The 12,618-nt window shown below is 43.5% G+C and overlaps 1 protein-coding gene and 1 pseudogene across 2 annotated transcripts in view; one reads left to right on the top strand and one right to left on the bottom strand.

Moving 5' to 3' along the window:
* The window catches only part of LOC113417460 (gamma-aminobutyric acid receptor subunit alpha-2), a 162,929-nt gene that overhangs the window by 106,835 nt on the left and 43,476 nt on the right, over window positions 1–12,618 (bottom strand). The window lies entirely within an intron of this gene.
* On the top strand, window positions 6,013–6,675 carry LOC148130767 (uncharacterized; annotated as a pseudogene).

Genomic DNA, 12,618 nt, shown 5'->3' with positions numbered 1-12,618 from the left:
ACTGACACATCACTGTGTCTGCTTGAATGACAAAGGGTTGTTAGGGCTCAGGATGCTTCAGTACTGGTTCTTTTGCAAACAGTTCTTTCAGTGTTTCAAATACTTTTTGGCAGGTTAGGTCCCACTGTAGGTCCCAGGCAGTGTTTCGTTCCTGGACTCCCTGTCTTTAGGAGGTCTGACATGGGTTTGGCAATCCTCACAAAGGAGGAAATGAATTGTCAGTAGAAGTTTGTGAACCCCAGGAAACTTTGTAGCTGTCTGCGGGTACGAGAGGGCTGACAGCCCAGAACGGCTTGTACTTTGGCTGGGTCCATCTCTATGCCCTCATTGGAGGCTTGGTAGTCCAAGTAGTCCAACTGTGCGCAGTGAAGTTCGCATTTTGACAGCTTGACATACAGGTTTGCTGCTAGATTTTTTCTAGTACCTGGCGGACTAGGGGTATGTGGTCGTCCATTGTCTCAGTGTAGATGAGAATGTCACCCAGGTAGACAAGAACCCCCTTATAAAGATGTTTGTGTAGCACCTCATTTATTAACTGCATGAACACTGCTGGGCCCCCCTATAGTCCAAAAGGCATGACCTTAAATTGGAAGCTCCCTAGGGAGCAGTTGAATGCTATTTTCCATTCATCTCCCTTCCTGATGCGGACTCTACAGTATGCTTCTCTGAGATCTAATTTGGTAAAGACCTTCCCTTTGGCTAGATGGGATAGCGTGTCCTTCATGAGCGGGAGGGGGTATAGATTGTGTACGCACAGTCCATTGATCGCTCTAAAGTCCACATATAATCTTATAGTTCCATCTTTTTTTTTTCTTTGAACAAAACTGGGGCTGCAACTCGTGGTTTGGCTGGCTCAATGAACCCTCTTGCTAAGTTTTTGTCTACATATTTGTGCATTTCTTGCAGTTCCTGGGGCGTCATGGCGTACATTTTGGGTTTTAGTAGTTTTGCCCCAGGAATGATTTCTATGGCACAGTCCATCTCATGGTGGGGGGGTAGGATGTCACATTCAGTCTTGCAAGGTGTTGATATTCTCTTGGGATCTGTCCGACCTCTGGGGTTTTGTCAGAGGTGGATGCCAGTTGTTCTAGTGAACCCTCTGGAAGGGTTCTCTGTGTGGATGGTGCTTCTATTTTATGGTGAGGAAGGGGTTTGTGTCCCTTCTCTATTCTCAGTCTGCAGCTACCCCCTTGCCACCAGATGGTTGGGCCCCACTTGGCAAGCTAAGAAAGCCCCAGTATGACTGCATCTGTCATTTTGGGAGCCACTACAAACTGAATGATTTCCAGTGATCCGCTAGCTCTAGTCTCACTGGTTCAGTTAAGTGAGTGGCATAGGCTCCTCCCAACAGGGAGCCATCTACTTGTTTGAACCGGATCAGATGGGTCAGCTTTTTCACTCTGATCCCCAATTTCAGGACCGTGGTTAGGTTGATCAGGCACCTAGTGCAGCCTGAATCTATTAGGGCTTGGAAAGACCCCTGAATTCCTGTTTTGGGGGCCGTGAGCCATATTGGGAAGATGAAAGGGGGAACCGGTCCACTCACTATCGGGTCATTTTCACCCTCATCATCGCTGTCATAAGAATCTGGCAACTGATCACTGTTGCCTGGGGTTGCCTTACTCCCCCACATTGGTAACATTTAAATGGACTTCATGAGAGGGCTGGTTTCGGGGCTGGTCGTGATGCTGCGGTGTCCCATCGGCTGGATGGTCTCTGATCTGGCTGCCCTCTCTCTTTGGTTCCCAATGGGTTTTTCATATCGTCAGCACATAATGCCCCATCAACTTTTATGGCCACTCGGAACCACTCAGAGAGTCGGTTCGGGATGTCCCGATAGGCAGTTACTTTGCTAATTTGCTTGTCCAGGCTGGTTCTGAAAAAATGAACTAGCATCTGCTCAGGCAAAAGGGATATCTTCCCACTGATTCTCCTGAATTCACGGATGTGTTCCTTGATGGGCCACCCTCCCTGCTTTAGGTTGCTGAGCTCACCTTCTGCATATGGGTTCGCCTCTGTCTCCAGAAATCTGACCTCTAGCAGTTGTAGGAAATCATGTACGTCATGAAGTTGGGGGCCCTTCCTCTTGTGGAGGTTTTCTAGCCATCCTCTTGCTTCTCCCTCTAGCCCCTCTGAAATGGCATTCACCATGGCTCTGGGGGGGTAGAGGTGTCCATAGTGTTCCAGGTAGATCTCAGCTGAATCAAGGAATAAAGCTAGCTGGTCTGGGTCTCCATCAAAATTTGCCCCTGAACCTGAGCGGTTCATTGGACTCTGCTCCTTTCTCTCCCTGTCACCCTCTGTAAGCGTGCACTTGAGGTAGCTGACCTTCCTCCTCAGCTCTAGTTCGCACAGAAGGAAGGGACTGCCTGCTGTGTGAGAGAGGCACTGGCTGCCACTGTGGGCTCTTTTTTCTTCTGGTATGAGGAGAGGGAGGGCTGTGGTCTTGCCTGCTTCTCCCTACTTCAAAAGGCCCTGTAAAACTTCCCCTCTGTTTTGGGTGGCAGGACAGGCCATCATCTCGAATGGTGGCCTGTTCAGATCCCTCCCTCAGCTGCTCTATGGAACTCCCCAGGGATTCCATCAGGTACTTATCTGGTTTTCTCCCTTCCAATGGAGCAGGTTTCTCCTCTCTGGAGTTGAAGAGGAGCTGTCCTCCCTATGTAATTATGCTATCAGTTTCTGTTTGCTTCTGGCTGGAAGCCAAGCGTTCTCCTGATTGTCACTGCCATGGCTGCCCGCGTTCCTCTCCATGCACCCCAGATGTCGGGGAGTGATGGAAGAGGCCAGGATGCAGGCACCCCAGTGATTAATTGGCTATCTGTCAGGTTTCCAGCAGTTACTCCAATTAAATCATGAGCCTTGAGCCACACTCCCAAAACTTAAAGATGATTTATTTGAAAGTAACATTCTACGTCCGGCACTAATCTGGGTGTAGCCAACTCTGAGATACATAATTCACTGTCACCCTTGAGCCTGCTTTTCCCCTCACTCCTCTGGGTGTATCATCCAACAAAAAAACGTCCATAGCCAAGAGTCATCAATCATGCTCTCCAATTAGATTTTTTCTCGACAGAAGTTTCAGCCATCTAATCAGAAGAAAATATGAATGGAATGTACTTTCAATTTATCCTATGGCCTGCTTTTTGAAACTCCCCCTTTCTTTCTATTGTCAATTATAAAACGTGTATACAAAATGTTTTATGAGTTGACAGTTCATTTATAGTTCATCAATATTTGAACTATTAATACTCTCCCCTCATTGTCTTGGTAAATTAATCCCATTTTTATAGTGTTTTTTTATGTATAATACTATTCCTCTATTACTTTGTTGAGCCAGTGTAGTATATAATCTCCCGATCTTAGGATAATCCAATATTTTCTCATGTTGTTTCTTGTTATGTACTTCTTGCAAACAAATTATATCCAATTTTAATTTCTCTAATTTATTATATATTCTTTTCCTTTTAATCCATTTATATTAATCATCATTAACTTAATTTCTTCTTCCATGTTCTTATTTGTAATATGCTCTTGTTGCCCTTGTCACTCTCATCTCCCTTGGTTCCTTTGGTCTTTCTTTTTCCCTGGTTGCTCTTTCTACCTGTTTTTTTCCTCTTCCCTTTGTCGTCTCTCATCCCCCTCTGCCACTTCTTCTCACAATTTTATATTTTTCATCTCTCTTCTTTTTTTCACCTTGATATTCTCTAAAGTATTGATCATAAAATAGTTCTGCTTTCTCAATTGTATCTAATCTGTGTCTTTGTTCCCACCATGTCATTATTATTCCCTCTGGTATCAGCCATCTAAAATTAATTTCTTTTTTAGTCAAGCACTTTGTCAGGAACTGATATTCTATTCTCAAGTCTCTTACACTTCTTGGTATCTGTTTCAGCACTGTTACCTCTTTTCTTTTTATTTCAATACTGAATCTTTCACTGCTTTTAATATTTCTGTTCTTATGGCCTTCTTTGTAAATCTAATATGTACTTCTCTTGGTATCTTATTTCACATTCCATATCTGGTCTGAATGCTGAAGATTTCATCCATAACAGATATCATTTTCTGTTTTACCTCTTCCAGGGCTACCGCCAATAAATCTGCCATTTTGTCTGCTAGGTTCTCAACTTTTTCTTCTATAACGTTTTGGGATCTTATATGATAATCAACCTTGTCCATCTACAATAAGATTTTTTTTTCTTTGCTTTGGTCAGATCTTGTTAATGTAAAGTCAATTTCTCCTACTATTTGTTCTATTATGGATGTTTTCTCTTCCATTTTCCTCATCCAGTCCTCATTCTTCATCATCATTGTTGAATATTCTCTATTTTCCCTTCTACGTTATATACTTTCCCCTCCATCCTCCCTAGTTTTTCATCCATCTTCCCTAGTTTTTCATCAATTTTTCCAAGTTGATCTTGCATCGTTTGGAGTATCATTTTAATTTTCGCTTGCACTGTCACCGCCTTTTCTTGCTGAATAATCAGGTCAACCAGAACTTTGTCCTCTAGGGCTGGATGTCACAGAAGATGAGGCTGAGGATGGTGCAGATGTCCCTGTTTTCTTCATCTTGAAATATTATACTTGTTATTTCTTATATATAAAATCAATTTATAATCCACAGTCTTTCTCCAAAAAGTCTTCTTCAGGTTCTTCTATACCTTAATCCAATATATTCCATAAAAATAGCACTATACAATCCAAGAGAGGATAGAAAACCAAATCCGAAAGGCTCAATAAAAATGAGAGAGCACAAGAGAAAAAGAAAAAAGGAAACAGAAGAGCTAGATCAAAAAATTAATTTGAGAAAAAAAATGAGAAAAATGGGGAGACCACCAGTTTAAAAAAAAGAGAAAAAATAACGTAGTTCAAATTAAGAAAATCAATAATACAGCATGCAAAGAAAAAAAAAGGAAAAGGAAAAATGTGTGTGTGTGTGTGTGTGTGTGTGTGTATGTATATTTGTTTTCATAAATTTTCATGGGTGTAGGTATGCAAGTTTTGGCATGTTCAGGTCTTTTCCCATATAAGATTGAGAGTATCTTGGCGACGTTTCGATGAGGTCCCACTTGCCATCTTCAGGCTGGTGCTTTCGGCTTTGTGCTTGTGTGAGCAAAGCGTGATCGGAGCTGCCACCTCTATAAATACTGGTGGAGAGGTGTGGTGTGCTGGCTCTGTTGTAATCGGGCTGGTTGGCTGTGTTGTTATTTCTTGATTGGTTGATGGAGTTGATGTTTGCAGATAGGTTGGCTTTTTTGTAAGAACTTGTGTGGCTGAGGTACTGATTGTGTGTCTATCAGCCTCCTGTGTTGTAACGACCTGGGTAATGAGCTGTGTGATGACCTTCTGAGTTCTATTGTTGTGACATCCTTCACTTTTCCTGGTCTAGGACCTGACAGTGGAACCAGTGTGGCATCAGCAACATTCCTCTCAGATAGAGATGGCTAAAGAATTGCTCGGCATGGCAGGGGGCAAACAGCAAGGGAGAGACAGCAGATGCAGCCAACATTTGGGATGTTACAACCTCCAATTCCCCACCTTACCAGCCAGCAGTGATGCTACTGCGGGGTGTGTTCCCCCAGGCTGGGGATTCTATCCTGGTCAGGGGTGGATTCAATGCCAGTGGATGCCAGCATATCTGGTTCAGGGCCACCATGGGAACAATTCACAGCAACAATCCCGGCGCAGCAATGGGCTCAGTTTCAGCAGCAGACTGCAGCCACACACCCTTTTTCAACATGCCAACAAGTTCAGCAGACAGCCCCTATTCAGCAGCCAGCAGCAGCAGCACAGCAGATTCCAGCTCAGCCGCCCCTCGGAGTATCCCTGAAGGGCCTCTCCTGCCCCCTGCAGCAGCACCCGCACAGATTTCAGCTCAGTGGGAAGGTTTAGAGCAACTTTTGATGGGAATCCTGAAAAACTTGCCTATTTCCTCAGCTATAGGCACATATAGATCAATTTGGAAACCAATACGAAACAAAGCAGGACCTAGTTTCTGCAATTACAGATGGGATGAACGAGGAAGATGCTTCCACCTGGATCGCCCAGCTACACAATGAGGATGCTGTGGAGCTAAACAATGCATTTGTCAAGCTGTTCAGGGCTAGATTTGAAGATCCTGACTGAGTAGGTGAAAATGAAGATAAAATAAAGGAGTTGAAGCAAGGTAATCAACCCATAAAAGACTTTGTGTGGTACTTTAGACGGGATGCAGGTAACCTCATGCACTGGCCTGACTGGATACTTCTGCACTATTTTAAAGAAGCCATTGATCCAGGGGGTACCAGAGTGACTGCAAGACTGGTATGCCATGTCCATTGTTCTGGATAGAGAAATCCATCCACACCGGAAACTTCCCTCTGAGAGGCCTCCTAGGAGAACTTTGACCAGATATCCTCTGACTAAACCTGCTGAAGCCGCTCCTACCCAACCTATGGGGGTTATCAAATGCTATTGTTGTGGCCAGGCTGGTCATCGAGCTTCTGAATGTCTGGCCCTGCATCGGTTCCACAACCAAGGCCCAATACAGCTGGCAGAGGCAGGAGAGCTCCATGGAAGCCCCCAGACACCATCCAGTTTGCCAGACAAGCTGTAGAGGTTCCCCTCCCCATAGAAGAGAGCAGGAAACCTCTGGCCAAAGAAACCCTTTCCAGAAAGGTAAATGAGGAAGAGTGAGTGCAGCCATTCCCCTTTTACAGTTAAAGTGAAGTTGGTGGTACCTGAGATTGGGGAGGCCGGGGAGTTAAAAGTAGTAACAGATACCAGATATTCCAGATGCCCGATTAGGCTCCCTATCATTGAGCAATTAGGGATAAAAACTAAAGTCCTAAAACACCCAATCAAGTTTGAATAGGTAGATGGAACGTTAATTGGAGGAGTCCCAGCCACCCAAATTACAGAACTGATCAGATTAGAAATAGGCAGGCATCATGAAATACGCTTTATAGTAGCTCCAAAATATCTGAATCTATCATATTGGGACTTGCTTGGCTGGATAAATGGGCCCCTACCATCAAGTGGGAAGATGGGTACCAGAAAATCATAATTGGTGTCAGCCCCCTGCCGCCAGTCCCTCCTGAAAAGAGATTGCCATCCAACAGAGGCCCACAACCAGAAGCAGCAGCTACCACTTCAGATTCTCCTCCAGGCAAACCCAAGTTCCTAAAGAATACAGAGACTTGGCTGAGGCTTTTAATGAGGAGGAGTGCAATGTCCTCCCCCCTCATCGAGCCACTGATTGTGCCATCAAATTAGAACCTGGGGAAAAACTGCCCAAACCAAAGATATATTCCATGACACCAGCCTACTGAGTGTCAAATCAGGGTATTGAAATGGACCCTGGAAAGGTGAAGGTGGTGCTAGACTGCCAGCCCCCAAAAACAACTTCAAAGCTTCTTGGGTTTTGCAAATTTTTAAAGACAATTCATCCCTTCATTTGTTGAGGTAGTCCTCCCTTTGACAGAGTTACTGAAAACTGGGCCTTCCCCGACCAAACCAAAACCTAATCAACCTCTCACTTGGACAATGAATTGTCAGAAGTCTTTTAAAACTTTAAAATGCCTTTTTGCAGCAAAGCCTATCCTCCAACATCCGGATCCAACCAAGCCTTTTGTAGTCCAAGGCAATGCCAGTGATGTGGCTGTTGCGGTGGTTCTACTTCAAAAGAACTCTCAAGACCAACAGATGCCTTGCATTTATGTGTCAAAGAAGTTGACGGACACAGAGTTTGGGAAAAAGTTTGGGCCGTTTGGGAAAAAGAGGCTTTTGCTATTCGATGGGCTTTATTATCTTGGAGTCATTTCCTGGAAGGAGTTACAGAGCCTTTCGAGGTGTGGACTGATCATAAAAACTTCAAGGCTCTGAAGACCCCTCGAAAGCTTTTCCCTAAACAAGTTCGCTGGGCTCAATACTTCAAGAGATTCAACTTCAACCTGAAATATATCCGGGTGGGGGGGATTTATTGGCGGATGCCTTGTTGAGAACACTCCAACTTGACAATCGCCGGGAGGAAGTAGTGCAAACTATGATATCAGAAACCCAACTCGCCAGCCAAGCGACCACCAGAGGCCAAGCCAAACGCAGCCCAAGACTCCTTGAGGACAAACTGACAACCAATTTGAAGGAAACACTTTCAAACAATCCATGGTTTGCTGAAAATCAAACCAATTTGACAATGAAGGATTAGCTTGGAAAGGAACCAAGATTTATGTACCCAATACCCTGAGATTGATGGTCCTAAAACATAACCATGACTCTCGGTTGGGGGGGCACTTTGGGTTTCTAAAAACCCTACATTTAGTCAAAAGACAATTCTGGTGGCCAAAAATGAAGACTGCTGTAGAGGACTACGTAAAATGCTGTTCAACTTGTGCCACTATGAAACATAGAAACTGGGAAACCCTCTGGTCTTCTCCAGCAAGTAGCTGAACTAACAAAGCCATGGGAAGAAATCATGATGCTTTATTGTGGAATTACCAGAGAGTGGAGGAAGTACAGTGATTTGGACTGTTATCAATTTATTCTCCAAGCAAGCCCACTTTACAGTGTGTAATGGATTACCTTCGGCTAAAAAAGTGGCGAAATTGTTCATGAAGCATATTTATCAGGTCCACGGAGTGCCTTATTGAGTAATCTCAGACCGAGGCGTACAGTTTACTGCTAAGTTCTGGAGGGTTTTTTGAAGTCCATTGGGTCGTCCCAAGAGTTTTCCTTGGCATTTCATCTAGCTTGGAACGGGGCCACTGAGAGAGCGAACGCTATGGTGGAACAGTACATTAGATGTTATGTAAATGATCAAAACTGGGCGGATCTGTTGCCATTTGTAGAAGTTGCTTACAATAATGCAGTACACAGTAGCACTGGCTTGACTCCTTTCCAAATCACTACTGACATGGAATTTGTCCCTATGCCAGAGTTACCTAGAGAACTCTCCAACATCAATGTTCTTGAAAAACAGTTTTCAAGATGGCTCAGCAAAAGGATGCTGCAGGCTGGCTGCTCCTTCTTTCAGTGTATGATTCTGTGTGTGTTTTGGATTCTTTCCTTGATTGAATCCTGTGAGGCAAGGGTCATCTATAGTCAGCAAGCCTTGCTACAAATTGGACTGAAATGCGAAAAGGCTATTATGGACGATTGTATACATTCTCATAACATACCAAAGGACCCAGCTAGGACCCTGGGGGAGCCGTAGATTACTATTCCTGTAGGAAGGAGGAAGAGGAGGAGAAAGAGGAACAGGAAGAGGAAGAGAGGATGCCATTCTGGGGTTTTCTTTAGGCTGAGTAAGTTTCATAGAAGCCTTCAATTCCAATTGTATTTCTTACCAATGCAAGATCTCTGACTAACAAAATGGATGAATTAAGGCTACAGATTGAAAGACTAAATTCATCAAGAACTGCTGTATTTTGCTAATCACTTGGCTTCATTCACTCATTCTAGATACAGCTGTTGAGCTGGAAGGCTACATAGCTCACCAGCAGGACAGGAGTAGAGATTCTGGCAAGAGCAAAGGGGGAGGTTTAAGTGTTTATGTGAACAAAAGCTGATGTATTAATACAAAGACTGTAGACAGCCACTGCTCCATGGATCTGGAGTATATGACTCTTAAATGTAGACCCATATATCTTCTGTGGGAATTCAGCATGGTTTTGATTACTGCAGTCTATATCCCACCTGATGCCAATACTACCATAGCTTTGGGATTCTTGTATAACATTGTTAGTAATCAGCAGAATAAATATCCTGATGCTGTGCATATCATAGCGGGGGACTTTCAAGCTCATTTAAAAGCAGTGCTCCCTAAATTCTATCAGCATGTTAAGTGTGCTACATGAGAAGCAAACATATTGGACAAAGTATATACCAATATCAAACATGGCTATAAAGTTATGTCCCACATTTGTCCCACATTTGGACAATCAGACCATATGTCACTGCTTTTAGCACCAGCATACATCCCTCTTGGAAGATGGGCTCTGACAGTGAAATCTTGGCCAGAAGATGTTTCCCAACAATTCCCTTCAGGATTGTTTTGAGAACACAAAATGGGACATCTTTTACCACCCTGACCTAGAGGAGCACACTGCAACTGTTCTGTGCTATATCAAACACTACACAGATACTATCACTGTGAATAAACATATTAGGATCTATCCCAATCATAAACCCTGGATGACCAAGGAAGTCCAGCACCTCTTGCGTGACAGAACCAAGGACTTTAGGTCCGGTGATGCGGCTAGATACAGTGTTGCCGGAGCTAATCGAAGAAAGGTATTCAGAAGGCCAAGACTGAGTATGAGAGGAAGATTGAGGATAATTTTTATAGCAATAACACGAGGCAGGTATGGCAAGGGATTCAACAAATTACCAACCATCAACTGACCAATGTCATCCCCGCTGAGGGGGATGCTTCATTGGCAAAGGAACTGAATCATTTATTTGCTCGCTTTGAAGCTGAGATATCAGAGACAGATAAAATACAACCACCAGCCAATTATAGCCCCCACCTCATTGTGGAGGAACAGGAGGTGAGGAGCATTCTGAGAGCTGTGGACCCTAGAAAGGCAGCCGGTCCTGACGGTATCTCTGGCCAAGTGCTTAAAGACTGTGCTGATCAGTTGGCTGGAGTCTTTATCAGGACCTTCAATCAACCTTTATCCCAGTCCACCATTCCATCTTGTTTGAAGGCTTCCACCATTGTTCTGCTGCCAAAGAAGTTCCCTATCAATAACCTCAATGATTACAGACCAGTGGCACTCACTCCTATCATCATGAAGTGCTTTGAAAAATTGGTCTGCCAGCACATCATTTCTGGTCTTCTGCATACATTTGATAAACACCAGTTTGCATACAAAAGAAATAGATCTACAAAGGACACTATAGCCATCACGCTTCACACTGCTCTAACTCATCTAGAACAGCAAGGGGGTGCTATGTGAGGATGCATTTTGTAGATTTTAGTTCTGAATTTAACACAATTCTTCCACATAGACTAGTGTCTAAACTTCTGGACCTTGGACTTTCTTATTCAATCTGCCTTTGGATTATGGATTTCCTGTCTGGCCGCTCATAGAAGGTCAGATTAGGTAATCATACTGTCAAGCATCCAGAAAGTACCCATGATATCAATCACTCCGAGACGTTATCTGTCAAATTGATTTATTAGGAACAGATCTGGCATGTCAAAAGCAATTTCCCAAGTGAAAGTTTTTTTGCACGTTACACAGAACCCACCTCTCCTCCCACTTCTACATGCCATAAATCACGAGAACCAATTAACTGCAACTGGAAATTCTTAATACGACACACAGAATAACTTTGAACTTTTCAACTCCTCTAACTCTCTAAAAAATGTGGCAGCTGAATTTCAAAGCTGACAGGCGTCCCCCCTTGAAAACTCCTCCTAAAAGAAAAGAAAAAAAATACACATATAGGGGTTAATACATTGTCCTTAACCCCCTCCCCCCCCACGAGGACCCTTCGGTTTGTGCGGAAAATCCTCATGGAATTGGTTAACCAACTGATCAGCATGAACATCCCAACTCTTTACCCAACTAGAATCTGAGAGAGGGTATCCTTTCCATAAGACCAAATATTGCAATCGGCCACGGTGTAATCTAGAATCAAGAATTTTTTGAATCTCATAATGTGTTTCCCCTGTACCATCAATGGTTTAGGGGGAGCGAGTGGTAGTGGTCTTATCATTGATGTAGTAGCTGGTTTTGGTAAACTACAATGGAACACTGGATGAATTTTCCCCAATAGTCGAGGAAGACGTAATTGGTCAGTGACTGGATTGATTATCTTTGAAATTGGGAACGGACCCAAGAATTTTGGACCCAGCTTCTTCCTGGGCAGTTTCAACCTAAGATACTTGGTTGACAAATATACTTTGTCCCCTACTTTAAAAGGCGGTTGAAGGGATCTATGTTTATCCACCTGTTTTTTATAAATTTTTGCGGCTTCGTTTAAATCTTTTTTTGTATCTTATCACCCTTTCTTTAATGAGTTCATCCATTCTGTCAGGGACATGGATGAGGGAAGTTGTCTAGGTAACTCTGTCATCGGGACAAAATCCATTCCAGTGTTGATTTGGAATGGAGTCAATCCCGTGCTGCTATGTACTACGTTATTGTAAGCAACCTCTGCAAAAGGTAATAACTAAGCCCAATTTTCTTACTGATAATTTACATAGCCTCTAATGTATTGTTCAAGCATGGCGTTAGCCCTCTCCACTGCTCCGTTACAAGCAGGATAGAAAACTGAGGATAACCCTTGAGAGGAGCCAATGGATTTCAGAAATTCCCTCCAAAATTTTGCGGTAAATTGTACCTCTCTGTCTGATATTACTCTGCGAGGTACTCCATGTAGTCTATAGATATGTTTCACGAACAACTTTGCAAGTTTTTTCACAGGTGGAAGCCCTTTGCAGGCTATAAAATGGGCCTGTTTAGAGAATAAGTCATTTATAGTCCAAATGACCGTATTCCCTTCACTCTTAGGTAATTCAACAATAAAGTCCATTGCGATTTCTTCCCAAGGCTGGGTTGGTTCAGCGACTTGTTGCAGGAGGCCAGGGGTTTTTCCAGTTCTGTGTTTCATTATGGCACAAATTGAACA

The sequence above is a fragment of the Notechis scutatus genome, chromosome 4, assembly GCF_049901735.1.
Source record: "Notechis scutatus isolate UNSWTSFEM ecotype Mainland chromosome 4, rNotScu1.2, whole genome shotgun sequence".
NCBI lineage: Eukaryota > Metazoa > Chordata > Lepidosauria > Squamata > Elapidae > Notechis > Notechis scutatus.
The sequence above is the reverse complement of the archived record's forward strand: the minus strand, read 5'-3'. Positions and strand labels throughout refer to the sequence as shown.